Genomic DNA, 14580 nt, shown 5'->3' on the forward strand with positions numbered 1-14580 from the left:
TCTAGAAAGAGGGGCATGAACAAAGATTGGAGGAATTTGCAGGAGCAGAGGGAAAGGTCTCTGATTGGTTGATGGAGAGCACCCAGTTTGGGGGGAAATGATTTTGAGAGTATCCCCAAGCCCTCTACCCGACCCGAGGCTCTCAAATCTCTGTGGCCCCCCAGTCATGACCCTGCATCTTTGCTCAATGGATCTGTCTTCTGGGGGAGAAGACAGACCATGTCTTCATGGTCCCTCCTACCCTTCCCTTACTCAGCCTCTGCATGAGGTCCAAGAAGTGCTAGCCACATCCCAGTCTTCACTTCCCATTTCCCACTGTCTAGGAGTAACTGTAAGGGCCTAATTTGCACACCCAACTCAGGACTCTGGGAAATCAGGGCAATTCCAAAGGTATGAAGTGTCCAAAAAATTCCTGAATGTAAGGATCTGGGTTTGTTAGGCTGATACCAGGAGTTTCCCATTTAACACAGGCAAGCAAAGAGGGGAGCCAAAGGCATCCCAGTCTTGGGAAGGAAGGAGGGATCAACAAAAGTCTTACCCAGAGCAGGAGAGAACTGATAGGACACTATCCTTATCTGGATCCCAGTTTGCGGTCAGCAGACAGAATGCTAATACTTATCTAACATCAAGACAAGCCCACGGGTTGTTATCGTTTTCTCACTGTGTGTGAATGGAGAACATCACCTGCCTGGGGACCCACAGCTAGTACTCAGCAGAGCCAGAAATTAGCCCCAGGCCCATCCAAAGCTAAAGCCAAACTCTTCACCTGACCTCCCTGGAAATGCTGTTCATCTTTGAGGACTGCCTCAGTGACAGGCAGCAGACACCAGAACTGTGATCCCCTGGGATTCAAAAGGGGACCTTAACCCTGGCTCCACACTATTGTGCATTTGTGCAACTGTGAGTCAAGTCTCAACTTTGAGCCAAGACCCATGTGTCTCTCAGGATCAGGGGTAGACTCAAGAAGGTACAATGTGACCCTAAGCAGGTGCCTCTCTCTCCCTGGGCTTTAGTGTCCCCATCTCTTTTGGGGAAGGGGGGTAGGGCTCTAGTTAATTGGATTGCCAAGGTTCTGGCTCTGATTGTCCGGGATTTGTACGTCTAATGCAGGGTTTGTCCTACTCAGAATCTAACATTAGTTCTGGGTGTTTCTCTCTGGGGTGGCAGCAGGAATAGAAAACAACAGAGATAAGGTCTCTTAGCAGCACAGAGCTCAGCCAGGGAGGTTGTCCCAGGAGGCTGACTGCTCCCACCTGGCTTCCTCTCACCCTGCCTGGGTCCTGACTCTATTCACCATCCCCAGACACTCCACCAGAAGGTCAGTTGCAAAGGGCCATGTCACAGGCTTAAATGAAGGGGTCTTGAAGAGAAGTGGGGTTCGGGGAGTGGTAAGTGCTGGCCAAGGTGCTGAATCATAATTGCCCACCAGGGCGTGGTTATTTCTTCTTACTTTGGGATACCCATGATTCCACTCCGGGAATCCTGAACCATGCCTGAAGATGGGGTGATGGGGAGCAGAAACAGAGACAGAAAGAAAGAGAGATGCAGTCAGGAGGCACAGTCTCCAAAAAATTTGGAGATTGGGGGAGACTTTTATTTTGAAATGTGTTTATTTTCCTTTGTTTTTCCTTTTATCTGGATGAAATGACGTGTGTGTTTACTTTGTGTACAGAATAGAACTGTCTTCTATTTTTTTTCAAAAAAATTGATAGTTCTATTATATTTCTGACTATTTCAAAATGCCCCCCACTCACCCAAGGAATTAGATGAAGTGTGGGAAGGATTGACACTTTGGACCAAAGGCCCAGGGGCTTCCTACTCTGATGTCATGGCAAGGGTGGCCTTTCAAGAGGCTGGAGCCAGGGCCATGAAGCCCAAGTCCTGGTGAGTTCCCCAAAATTGTCGGCCTGGGTATGATCAAGTCTGAATGCTCGTGAGGCCTGAGGGATCTGAGGTTCAGAGACAGTTCATTCCTAGCTCAAGGGCATATGGCACAAGGCAGAGCCAAGACCCAAACCCAAGTGTCCTGGTTCCCAGTCAGTAAACAGGAGAGGGAGGATGGCCAGCTAAGAGGGCCCTGCCCAGGAAAGGAAAAGGAGCAGCGCTGAGGAGGGAGGCACCCAGAGAAGAAGGATCCCATGTCTAAGAAGGTCAGTGGGGGTGTAGGGATACCTTCAGAGTTGGCAGCCGCCCTCCTCAGACTGGAGGGGAGAACAAAGGGGTCACAAGGCTGAAAAGTCCTCTCTGGGATGGACACAGCCCAACTGAGCATGCCAGTCAGTATCATAGGACGACTGCTGAAAGACTACTGACTACAACCATGTCATTTTACAGAGAACACTGTGACCCAAATGAGAAGACACCAGCCTGTGGCCCATAGCCAGGCCCAACCCAGGTCTCCTGCCTCCCAGTCATTGGCTCTTTTCATGCAACTTTTAATCTCCTCCCAGTGGATTCTGGTGCCTCCTCCCACCCCTTGGGAACCTGGAGCCTGAGCAGAAAGAAAAGAGGAGTGGCTAGGGCCCCCAAAGCTCCAGATACCAAGAGCCGAGTGCCTTTCTCTATGCTCTTCCCCAAGAAGAGACGGTTAGCTTTGACCCTAAGGTCCCCCCTTCAGGGCAAAGCCAGTTGGTGCCTGTCCACACCTGGTACCTGCCTTACTGGCAATACAGTCCAGAGCCAGCACCAGCCACAGTAGAGACAAAGCCACCTAGGCAGCTGCCTGAGCCATAAGGAGTTCCAGGTAAGTGAGGGTATTGGGGAAATGGCCCAAGGGGGTCCCCTGATTCCACAGCACTAGAGTCAGACCCGGGACTGCAGTGGTTTGGAGGTTTGGGAATCTTTTTCTCAAGAGAAGATGCTTTTGCCCCTCACTTGCTGTAGGCTGAGCCATTGGACCTACCTGCTTCCTCTGCCTACAGCAAACCCCAGGCAGAAGCCCCTCCCTAACCAAACTGCAAGATCTACAAACCAGGAATGAGGTCCTGGTTTGTATGAGGAATGAGCAGCTCTGCTCTTACACCTGGGAGAAGGGAGATGCAGATAAGGACCTCAGGAGGTCCCAGAAAAAGCAGAGCTGGCTGGACATCACAGGTATGGGACTGAGGGTCAAGACTTGGGAGAACCTTGCTAAATCTGACTGGATCCTGGCTCCAACCCTGACCCTCCAGTGACTCTGGACAGCTTCCTTCATCTCCACCTTAAGGGTGTCCATTCCTCACTGGTTCCACAAGAGGGATAATGGGGCAACCCCTGGTTCTAAGGTTCTAAGAGGCAGAGGTAGCCTTGTGAAGTTTACCCAACATTGCCCACCCCCTCCACCCTCCCTCTTCCTCTGTCACACTCCTGAAATGTCCTCCTCCGTCCCTTTCCTTCCTCTATCAAAACATACCCTCCTGTGTTCCTCAGGGTGGTTGGCTTACGGTCTCAGATGCTGTGCCCTTTTCAACCTGTGCACATTCTTAATAGGAGCCATTCCAGGAAGAGAGACTAGTGGTGGGATCTCAGGCACCACATCAAGCAGGTAGGTGATAATTTATAGGGGGGATGGGAAGAGGGAGGGGTCTCCTTATGACTATTCAGGCAGCACGAGAGCAGATGTTATTGTGTGGGCACAGATCCAGCTAGAAGTGGTGGTAGCTCCTGTGTACCTGGCCAATGCAATTGTCACTCTGGCCCAGCCTTCAGCCCTCATTCCCTGTCACCAACACCCTGACACAGACTGCTGGTGACACAACATGGCTTTTCCGTTTGCAGGGGCTACCTGTAGAGGAGGAAAAGGCTGTATATAATGGTAGAAGGAAAGCACTCAGAGTATTAGGATTCCAAACGGAGCATTTTAAGGGACGCCTGGGTAGCTCAGCAGTTGAGCATCTGCCTTTGGCTCGGGGCGTCATCCCAGGTCTGGGGATCGGGTCCCACATCGGGTTCCCTGTGAGGAGCCTGCTTCTCCCTCTGCCTATGTCTCTGCCTCTCTCTGTGTGTCTCTCATGAATAAATAAATAAAATCTTTTTTTAAAATGGAGTGTTAAGCATATTTTGGTCCTTAACAGCTCTGCTTTTGTAATACCTGTCCCCCTGCCTAGAATGCCCTTGACCTCCCTTTTCTTCCTGTTGATATCCTGTTTGTCCATCCTTCATGTCTCACTCAAGATGCGGCTGCCCCAGTCTTTCAGACCCAGCAGAAAATGTTCTGGGCCCCTGTAGTACTCTGGGTCTCCCCCTACCACGAGCATCTTGAGGCAGGATCATTTCTCCGGTTCTGCCTGCTGGGTGCAGAGAGGGCCTCAGGAAATGTTTGCTGGTTGCAACTGGCTAGTGTGAAAGCTGGAATCATGAAGCCACCCCAGCTCTAAGTTGAGGGTCAGTCTTACAGATCAGAGAAAGCTCCTCCCTGAAGATGCTCGGATAGAAACAGCCCCCAGAGTGAGCCCACTGACCACTCCATCACCCTCAGCCAGATTCTACAGAGGGAGAACCAGAGAGAGCCAGCAAAGACTAGGAATGTTGTTTGATTGTTTGCCTTTTTAAATAATTATAAGATAACTTATGTTCATTGTTTAAAAATTCAAATAAATGTAAGACTGTAAAGCAGGAAGCTTCCTCATCTGGCTCCCAGAAGTCAATAGATGTTAACAGTTTGGTTCAGGTCCTCCCAGGCATTTCTGCTTATGCGTAAACAGAAATAGAATTTTCTTTTACGAAAATATGATCATGCTTCATGTTTCTATGTGTTCTGTAAAGTAAATTCCTACAAATGGAATTGTTGGTCAAATGCTTGCTCTCTTAAAGTGTGCTGCTTTCTTGAGTAAATTTTTTTCTTATAATGTGTTTAGTATAGAAAATTGAGAAAATACAGTCAAGACACACAAAGTAAAATCACCTACCAGCCACTGTCCTGAGATAACCACTGATTGTGCTTTGGTGATAACATTTACAGTCTTTTTCTCCCCCCATGTGAGTGTGTTTATTGAGTCTGAACACAGTCTCTTATTGCTCCATAGCCTTCCCCCCCACACTTAATAACAGACTGTGTTCATTTTTCCATGTTGTTCAATAGTCTTCTACAGCATCAGTTTAACGCCATAAGAGATGTTTGATCCCAGAGTCCCTGGAAGCCTGCTCTTCCTGATGTCCATTCTGAGTAGGGACCCTCTTGCCACAGTTGCTTCAGGATGTAACCTTGGTCTTCCCCCTCCCAGAAGGGGAATGCGCTGGGAAGGCCTGAGCACCTGCCACCTCCACCCCTCCTGAGCTGAGGTCCCGACACCCCACTGATGGGCGCAGAGCCCCCCTGCAACTTCTCCACTGCTGCCCACCGGTGCAGTAAGTAGAACCCTGCCCCTTTCCTCTGCCACTTTCTTAAACATTGGGTTCCTCTGATTACGGGGCGTGGAGGGTTTGGGTGGTCCTGCCTTGGAGGGAAAGGAGTTCTTCTGGGCTCAAGTGGTGGGAGGGAGTTGGAGAAAAGTGCTACACACCCTTGAACTTCAGCCAGCTCTTCAGCCAGCTTTTCCTCAAACTTACGGGGCTGAGGGAGGAACAGCAGCAAGCCTGTGCCAGGGGCAGTGGGGCCAGGGCTGGTGGGGAGGGACCTGAAGCCACTTGAACATTTTCTGGTTCCCAAAACAAATACTCGGCTTCCTGCCCAGGCCCACACTGGAATTTTCCAGCCAAATACAATGGACTTGAGTGATCTTGGACAAGACCCTTCTCCACTTTGGCGGGGGGTGTCTCAGTGTCCTCACCAACATATCATGTGGTTCCTCAGGCACCTTCCCAACTCTAGAATTTTATAACTAAATTTGAAGTCATGTTTCCAAATGCTCTCTCTTAAAAAAAAAAAAAGATTTTATTTATTCATGAGAGACACAGAGAGGGAGGCAGACACATAAGCAGAGGAAGAAGCAGGCTCCCTGCAGGGAGCCTGATGCGGGACTAGATCCCAGGACCCCAGGATCACGACCTGAGCCAAAGGCAGACGTTCAACCATGGAGCTACCCAAGCGCATCCCTCCAAATGCTCTTTTTTCTCCACGTCCCTGCACACCTTATGATGCATTGAATCAAATTGTGCACCAGGTCTTGTTTGAAGCATCATTAACCTAATAATCATTCTTAGCTGTCATCTCAGCTAATCTTTAGTGCAAGCTCGAGAGGAGATACTACTTTCATCCCCATTTTATGGGTAAGAACACTAAGTCCAGAGAGTTGAGATGATTTTCCAATTAACCAGTAGAGTGCATATTTGAACCCAGGTCTGTGTGACTCCCAAACCCATGCTCCTTATTATCTTGCCTTTCCCATACCATCCTGTGATGGGTGTAGGGATCAACTTCCCTTGCTATCATTGGGGACACTGAGCTCAGAGAAGGGACCTGAATTCCTCAAGGTCACACAGCAAGTTCATAGCAGAGCTGGTGAATCCAGGCTCTGTGCCTCCCAGCTTACCCTCACCTCTTGCCCAGTACTGGCTAATTCTCAAAGAGGGAAGCTGATGAACCAGATATAGCCCTTGGGCTGGAGTCAAATGACTAGAACTGAATGGGGGTGGGGTGGTCAAGTGGTGAAGGTCATGTTTGTTCAGCCAAGCCTGGGTGCACCCTCCCCGAGCTCAGTCCAGAGAAATGTTGACTTTGGGCAAGACTTAAATGGAGAAAAGGTGACATTACCTGTGGGGTGGGGGAGGCCCGGGCCAGAGGACCCCTCCGTCCTTCTCTGTTCTCCTCCAAAACAGCCCCACTGTGTTATCAACTCTCTCTCTCTCTCTTATTCAATCACTCACCTAACAAACCTGTAGAGAGTATCTACTATGTGCTATCACTGAGATAAGCAATGACAGGTGCATCCCAGGTCTCTATCCAAGAGTTGACAGCGACCAGACGGTCACAGAGCATGTGCAGAGGGAAGGCTAGAGAAGAGGCTGCGGGAGGAGGTACTGCTGAAGCTGAGGCCTGCAGGATGAGTAAGAAGTGGGTAAAGTGTTCCAGGAAGAGGGAACGGCATGTGCAAGGGTTAGGGGGGCCAGAAATGGGGTTGATGTGGCTGAGGGTGGAACATGACCCAGCGGGCAGAGAGATGCAGCTGGAGAGGAAAGCAGGGCAGGTCACGCCATGCTGTGCGGCATCTGCGGGCACTGTGGAGCCATGAGAAGGCATTAATCATGGCAGGGGTGAGGCCATAGTTGCATGGGGTAGAGCAAAACTGGAGGCCAAGAGAAGGCTGGTGAGGCTGCAGCATGTGGTAGAGAGAAAGTTGGAAGGGAGAATTCTCCTGGAAGCACTGGGGGCTATTTCAGAGCCATATTGCTCGGCCCGACTCCCTTATCTCAGGAGCCCCAGAGAGGACAGGTACAGCAAGCTGGCAGTTCCAGGAAACAGGATCCAGAGCTCCCACATTGTTCCTCCGACCAGCAGAACCCTTTGTATGTGATTCTTGCTGTCTCCCATACCACAGCATTCCTGGGTAAAGTGTCTGGTGGCAGGGAGCTCACTAGCTCTGCTGCAGCCCATCCCACTACTGGACCATAATGATTAGGAGACCTTTCCTTATATGGGTCCCCTTGCGTCCCCATTGGTTCTAGCCCCGTCTTCTGGGTCCCCCCAGACAAGACTGGCCTCCTTGTCATAGGATGATCCTTTAAAGATCCCTCTGTTACTGCTTTTCCAATGACATCTTCCTATTTTTCAGCTGGATAAACTGAGGCAGGAGTACTGGATTTCTCTACTACTTAAGCACGTTAGCCTACATGAGAAAAGGGGAGTCAGCCTGGGTTTGAGTCTTAGGCTTGCCACTTCCCAGCTGGGTGATCTTAAGGAAGACACTTCACCTCCCTAGCTTCCGCTTTCCTGAGAAACCGGAGTAATAACATCTATCCTTCCGATGAGGACCCAATGAGTCAAACTAATATTACTATCTAATGAGAGCTGGAACTTATTGAAGGACTATCATGTGCCAGGTGTTGTCTTGCTGGGCTGGCCCACATGCCCGGCCCATTCTTGTTGGGAATCACATGGATAGCTTGAAGTCCTGGCAGCATGCAGACCTGGGTTCAAATCCTACTTCTGCCCTTTACTAACTTTTTAACCTCAGACAAGCCAGCCTCTGCATCTCAGCTTCCCCATCTGGTAGATGGGAATATTACAGGCAGCTTGCCAGGTTGGACAAGACAAGGCATATAAAGCACAAGGTGTTATTCATATCACTTCTCTCACTTAGAGTCCACAAACATGGACCAAGTACCATGTACTTCTAAGTGCCAACCAGTGGGGGAAATAGAACTATTGGCTACTTGCCCAAGGTCACTCAATCTTCACCTCCAAGTCTGTTCTTGCGCTATACCATACCTCCTCTAGACTTGGGATCTCAATCTTGTGTGGACACAGCTACTGAGGGCAGGAGCACAGCCTTCCCCTGGAGAGCAGTCTGCTACTCCTGCCTTGACACTTCAGTCCCTTTGGCCAGATGTGGGTGGCTTGCAGGCTGCGGTGATCATCATCCCGGCCCTGTTGTCCTTGTCCACTCTGCTGATCGTCAGCTGTATGTTATGGAAGACGTGCTCCCGGTGGTCTCACGTCATTCACCCCAGCCCACCATCCCCATCAGGGACCCAGGTAAGCCACTCAAGGACTGAAAAACCAGAAGTTTCCATTTATGTTATATTCTCAGTCTCCTTGGCACAACACTCAGAAAAAGCCCTAGCGAGTGTGTATTGCCCAAAGGTGTGACATGTGACCCTTAAGAGAAGAAACTCCTTTACTCTCTTGAGGCAATAAGCAATAATATGCTGAACTAGATGAAGCCTTGCAGAGGCTACAACCATGTAGTGTAGCCTCATAGTCTCCTGTACCCTTGTCCAGGTTCTGTTGGACATTACTCACAAAACCTTGGGTCAAGGAAGCCCATTCTGCAGCCCCTGTAATTATGGCTCTGGGTGACTGTGAGGCCAAGGCTTCCCTTGGCCAATGCTGCCCCCTTATCTCTCTGAGAAACCCCCCCTCCTGAGCTGGTGGTGTCTTCACAGGGAATCTCACAACAAAACAGGAAGACCAGCTCCAGGGACTGGATGAGAGCATGTGGTTTCACTCCAGTTGGGGCTTGGCTTATCACACTATCCAAGCCTTGATGTCCCTAGAATTTCCCACTGGTCACACCTTAATTTTTTTTAAGATTTTATTTATTTATTTGACCGAGAGAGAGCGCGCGCAAGCATGGGGAGGGAGAGAGGGAGAAGCAGGCTCCTTGCTGAGTAGGCATCCAGATGTGGGACTTGACACAGGGCTCATCTTGGGGCTCAATCCCAGGACCCTGGGATTACAACCTGAGCTGAAGGCAGATGCTTAACTGCTTGACCGACTGAGCCACCCAGGTGCCCCACCATTTTCATATGTTTTTAAACAAAAAATGATTTTATTTATTTATGAGAGACAGAGAGAGAGAGGCAGAGACATAGGCAGAGAGAGGAGAAACGGGCTCCATGCAGGGAACCCGATGTGGGACTTGATCCCAGGACTCTGGGATCACACCCTGAACAGAAAGCAGATGCTCAACCACTGAGCCACCCAGGCATCCCCCATTTGTCAATCTTAAAACACTCACATCATCTGTGCTTTCCTGCGGTCATGGAGTTTCCACTTATTACATGGTGCTTCTAGAGAACATGGCCCTAAGCCCCTGACAGGCAAGGCTTGGATGGCATGGAAATCACCAGGACCATGAACCTCTGCCCAGCCTGGAGCCTCCCCTATCCCTTATCCACTGCCTGATCTCTGGGATTCAGAGGGGCAACAAAGGGAGGAAGCGGATATCATGCAGCTAATACAAAATCCCAGAATTCTCACTAGTGTCCTAAGATCTCAGACGTCTGTTCTGACTGCCAGCCACAGGTTCATGGCTTCTTTCACCCATCCAATAATTACTAAGTATGTTGGGTTCTGGGTTCATAATGACAAATGAGACTCAGACTAGTAATCTAGTGCTTGGAACAGAACAATGGCAATGAGAAGTGCTTGGATGCGGTATAGGAGTGGAAGCTTGTGGAAGCTCCTAGAGCTTCCTAGAGAAGAGACCATTAACTGGCCAAGGAAAGAGTTAAGGAAATTTCCAAGAAGTGGCATCTAAACCAAGAACTGAAGAGTAACTAGCAGCTTGTTGGAAGGAAGGTGGAAAAGGGTAGTACACGTAATGGGAACAGAAAATAAAGTGTAGGGGTTGGTGAAACACGGCCCACTTCCTGGTTTTATAAATAAGTTTTATTGAAACATAGTCGTATCCTTCATCCACTATGTATTTGTCTCTTGACTGCTTTTGCTGTACAGAGCAGAGCGAAGTAGTTGTGACAGAGACACTGTGGCTTGCAATGCATACAAAATTTACTATCTGACCCTTAACTCCTAGAGGTTACCGTAATGGCTGGAGGGGTGGGGGGGGAAATGTGCAGTAGGCAGCTCATGATGAGTCCTTAATGGATTGACCCAGGAATAGACACATCTGATTTAAACTGATCTAATCAGGGGCCCCTGGGTGGCTCAGCCTATTAAGCCTCCAACTCTCGATTTCAGCTGGGGTCATGATCTCAGGGTTGTGAGATAGACCCCACAACGAGGGGGTTGGGAATGCTCAATGCGGAGTCTACTTGAGATTCTCCCTCCTTCTCCCTTTGCCCCTCCCCCAACCCATGCTCACTCTCTCTCTCAAATGAATAAATAGATCCTCTTAAAAATAAATAAATAAACTGATCTAATTGGATTCTCTCTTCCTAGGAATTTGAAATGTGGAATGTAAGACCCAGAAATGGAGTTGAGTGACAATAACATCTGTGAACCTCTGCGGATGAGAACCCCCAGACTGCTTAATCAACAATTCCTTTGAGTCAGAAGCCCCTTCCAGTCAATTCCCCAAACTCTGAGTTTTCATTTCCTTTCAAAGTCAGTTTCTCTTATTTTTAATAGCCTTAACTAAAATTCAAGGAGTGGAGAAAGATAAAGCCAGAGGGGTATGTAGGTTTAATCAACACAGTCCAATATAAGTACAATATGAACCACATATGTGATTTCACATTTTCTAGTAGGTACACTGAAGAAGGTAAAAAAAATGAGTGAGATTAATTTTAATAATATATTTTATTTCACCCAATATATACAAATATTTCAGTACATAGCCAATATTTTTAAATTGTTAATGAGATATTTTACATTCTCTTTGAATTACATCTTTGAAATCTGGAGTATATCTTACATTTATAGCACATCTAAAATCAGACTAGCCACATTTTGAGCACTCCATAGCCACATGAAGTCAGTGGCTAACATAATGGACAGCACAGATTTAGACCCTGAGGGTGGTGGGGGAGCAGCTAAAAAGTCCTGGCTTCATTCCGAAAGCAGTGGGCATCCAGAGATTCAAGCCAGGAAGTAACATGATTTTAAAAAGATTCATTTTAGGAAGATCATTGTGACTTCCTCTTAAAGAATAGACTGGGCAGGAGTTAAGGCTAGCATTGGCAAAATCAGCTGGGAGGAGTTAAAGTCATCCAGATGAGAGATGAGAGATGATGATGATGATAGACTTTGGCCGTGGCAGTAGGAATACTGGGAGACAACTGAATTCAAGAGATGCTTGCGTTGGGGATCGCTGGGTGGCTCAGTGGTTTGGTGCCTGCCTTTGGCCCCGGGCGTGATCCTGGGATCTAGTCCCGCATTGGGTTCCCTGCATGGAGCCTGCTTCTCCCTCTGCCTGTGTCTCTGCCTTTCTCTCTCTCTCTCTCTCTCTCTTTCACATAAATAAAATTACAAAAGAAAAAAAGAGATGCTTAGGAAGCAGAAGCAACATGCCTCATCATCACTGTTGCCCTGACAGACTAATGCTATTTCCTACCGGTACACGTTCATGTATCTCTTCGCCATGACCCCATCCCAAATATCTTCTCCTTTTCTCTCTGGCAATCAAAGAAGCAAAGAAGCAAGTCCTCCCAATTTTTAAGAGTGTAGTCCATGGCAGTTACGCATGCAGAGTGATTCACAGCAGGGGATCAATGAACAATGAACAAATGTCTCCTCTCTCTCTCAAGAAAGTCTTCTCCAGGGGTGCCTGAATGGCCCAGTTGGTATAGCATGAGACTCTTGATCTCAGGTTTGTGAGTTCAAGTCCCACATTTGGTGTAAACCTCACTTAAAAAAAAAAAAAAAACTAAAAAAGAAAGAAAGAAAGAAGGGAAAGAAAGAAAAAAAGAAAAGGAAAAAAGTCTTCTCTGAATGCTCCTGCCCACACTTAACCCCCAATTCTGAAATATGAAAGCCAGGAATATCAGTGCCACCCAAACTAGGTAAGCTAAAGAATCCTGTTCTAAGAGGTTATTGGCAACTCCAAGAGGTGTAATTATTTCAGCTGCATGAGTGAAGGTGGAAAGTTGTATTGAACCAAGGTGATGGTTTTGCCAAGGGAATACAACAAACAGAAGAGACACATGATTGTTAAGGGTGATCATGAGGGAATGATGCTAAAGATTGACCATGGAATTTAAGCTGGCATGGGAATCTAAGTGCTATTCATAAATATTTCAGTTCTCCACTTCACCCTTCCACTTCAACCTTTTGGACTTTGGGTAGAAATGCACTTTCCTGTTCACTTGACGTTGGGCATGGCCATGTGACTAGTTTTGGCCATCTAGTAACAGATCTTAGCTGGAGCATATAATTGATGACAAAACCCTCAGAGTTCTCTTTTCCCTCTGGCCTAGTGACCAACATAAGATGTTGCTTAAGATGTTGGCTTTTCTGTCAGCCTGGGTTTCTGACTACAATAAGCAGAGCCCCATCATGTTCAAGTTGTATGAGCAAGAAATAAAACCTTATTGTGTTAAAGCTTAAAATGTAAACCTTAAATGTAAGTCTGAAATTTTGAGATTGTTACTCCATTACCACTTATCCTATCCTGGCTGATATAGCTAGAAGAGAGAACATTAACAGAGAGAGGAAACGCAAAATGTAGGATTACTAGATTTCAGTTGCTGGAGTTGAAGGATTCGATGGAGTCAGAATATGAGAGAGAATAACTGGAAAGGTATGAGGTGTTACTTAGAAAATCAGATCCATGGCAAGGCCAGTGGTATGACCATGAGTGAGTGGCTGAAGTGAAAAGACAAGATCTCTGAAGCAAGAAATTGAGAGGACAAAATCTTGGAAGGATCATCTCTGTGTATATTGAAATTATCAAAGAATAAAACAGAAACAGTGTTGGAGAGAATAACAGCCAGAAGCTAAATATGGTATTGTTTCTCTTCCCACAGTCAAAATAAATGCCATGAAGACAGGGACTTTTGTGCTCATTTTTGTGTCCTCAGTGCCTAAAACAGTGCCTAGTACAAAGAAGGCATTTACTAAATATTTGCTGAATGAATGACTAGATGAAAAGGAGAGTAGCACCCCATATACTTTGACAAGTAAATCTAACTCAGAGAAGAGAGCTCCCTTCAGTTCTCACTTCCTTGATTCTGTTTTACTGCAGTATTTCTTCCCCAGACCACAGTAACTGTTTTATCTTTGTCCACCCTAGAGTCTGTGTGTTGATCTATCTTGTTGCCAGAAATCTTAAGCAAATACTTTTTAAACTCATCCCTATGGCCTGCATGCTAGCAACTCTAGCTAATACCATCTCCCACATTGTTACTAAACACTGACACTGTTCTCTCCTTTGCCTTCTTCCTCATTCCACATGCAACTCCATTGCCAAATGTCCTCCTTTTATTTCCAGACATATCTCAAATTTGTGTCCTGCTCTTCCACCCTACAGCCACTGTCCTGATTCCAATTCTCATCATCTCTTCCTAGCCTACAACAACAGTCTCCTCCCAATCTCCCTGCTTTGTCTCTCACCCCTCCTCTCTATATTATCTATTTTGCTATTGATATATAAAAAATTACTTTAAAATTTCATTAAAACTTAAAACCACAAACATATTGTCCCACAGTTTTTTGGGGTCAGAAGCCTGGTAATGGCTAAGCTGAGTACCTCTTAGGGCTGTCACAGCAATGCCATCAGGTGTTGGCCATGGCCAAAATCATTCCAAGGCCTGCCTAGGGGAGGATCCACCCCCAAGCTCACTCACTTGACTGTTAGAAGTCCTCAAGTCCTTGCTAGCTATCGAAGAGAGACATCAGCCCTTTGACACATAGGCTTCTCCATAAGACAGCTCATAACATGGTACATGTCTTCCCCAAGAACAAGTGAACAAGAGAGAAAGAGAGTGCCCAAGACAAAAGCCACAGTTTTTGTAAACTAATCTCAGAAATAACAATCCATCACTTCTAATACAGTCTCTTCATTAGAATGGAATCAATAAACATAGCCCATACTTAAGGGGAAGGAATCTTACTAGAGTGTGAATACTGGAGTTCAGGATCATTGGTGACATCTTAGGAACTGCTTCCCATATCCTCTTCACTGCCTCCTAGGGAGCCATGTAAAGTACATAGCTGAACCTTTCTCTCTCCTTCTGAGAAACTTCTGTTGGTTTGCAGATACCTCAAGAACATAACCTTCATAATATGTCCGGATCTCAGGACAGCTGGGTGGCTCAGTGGTT

The sequence above is a fragment of the Canis lupus genome, chromosome 5 (assembly GCF_048164855.1).
Source record: "Canis lupus baileyi chromosome 5, mCanLup2.hap1, whole genome shotgun sequence".
NCBI classification, from domain to species: Eukaryota; Metazoa; Chordata; class Mammalia; order Carnivora; family Canidae; genus Canis; species Canis lupus.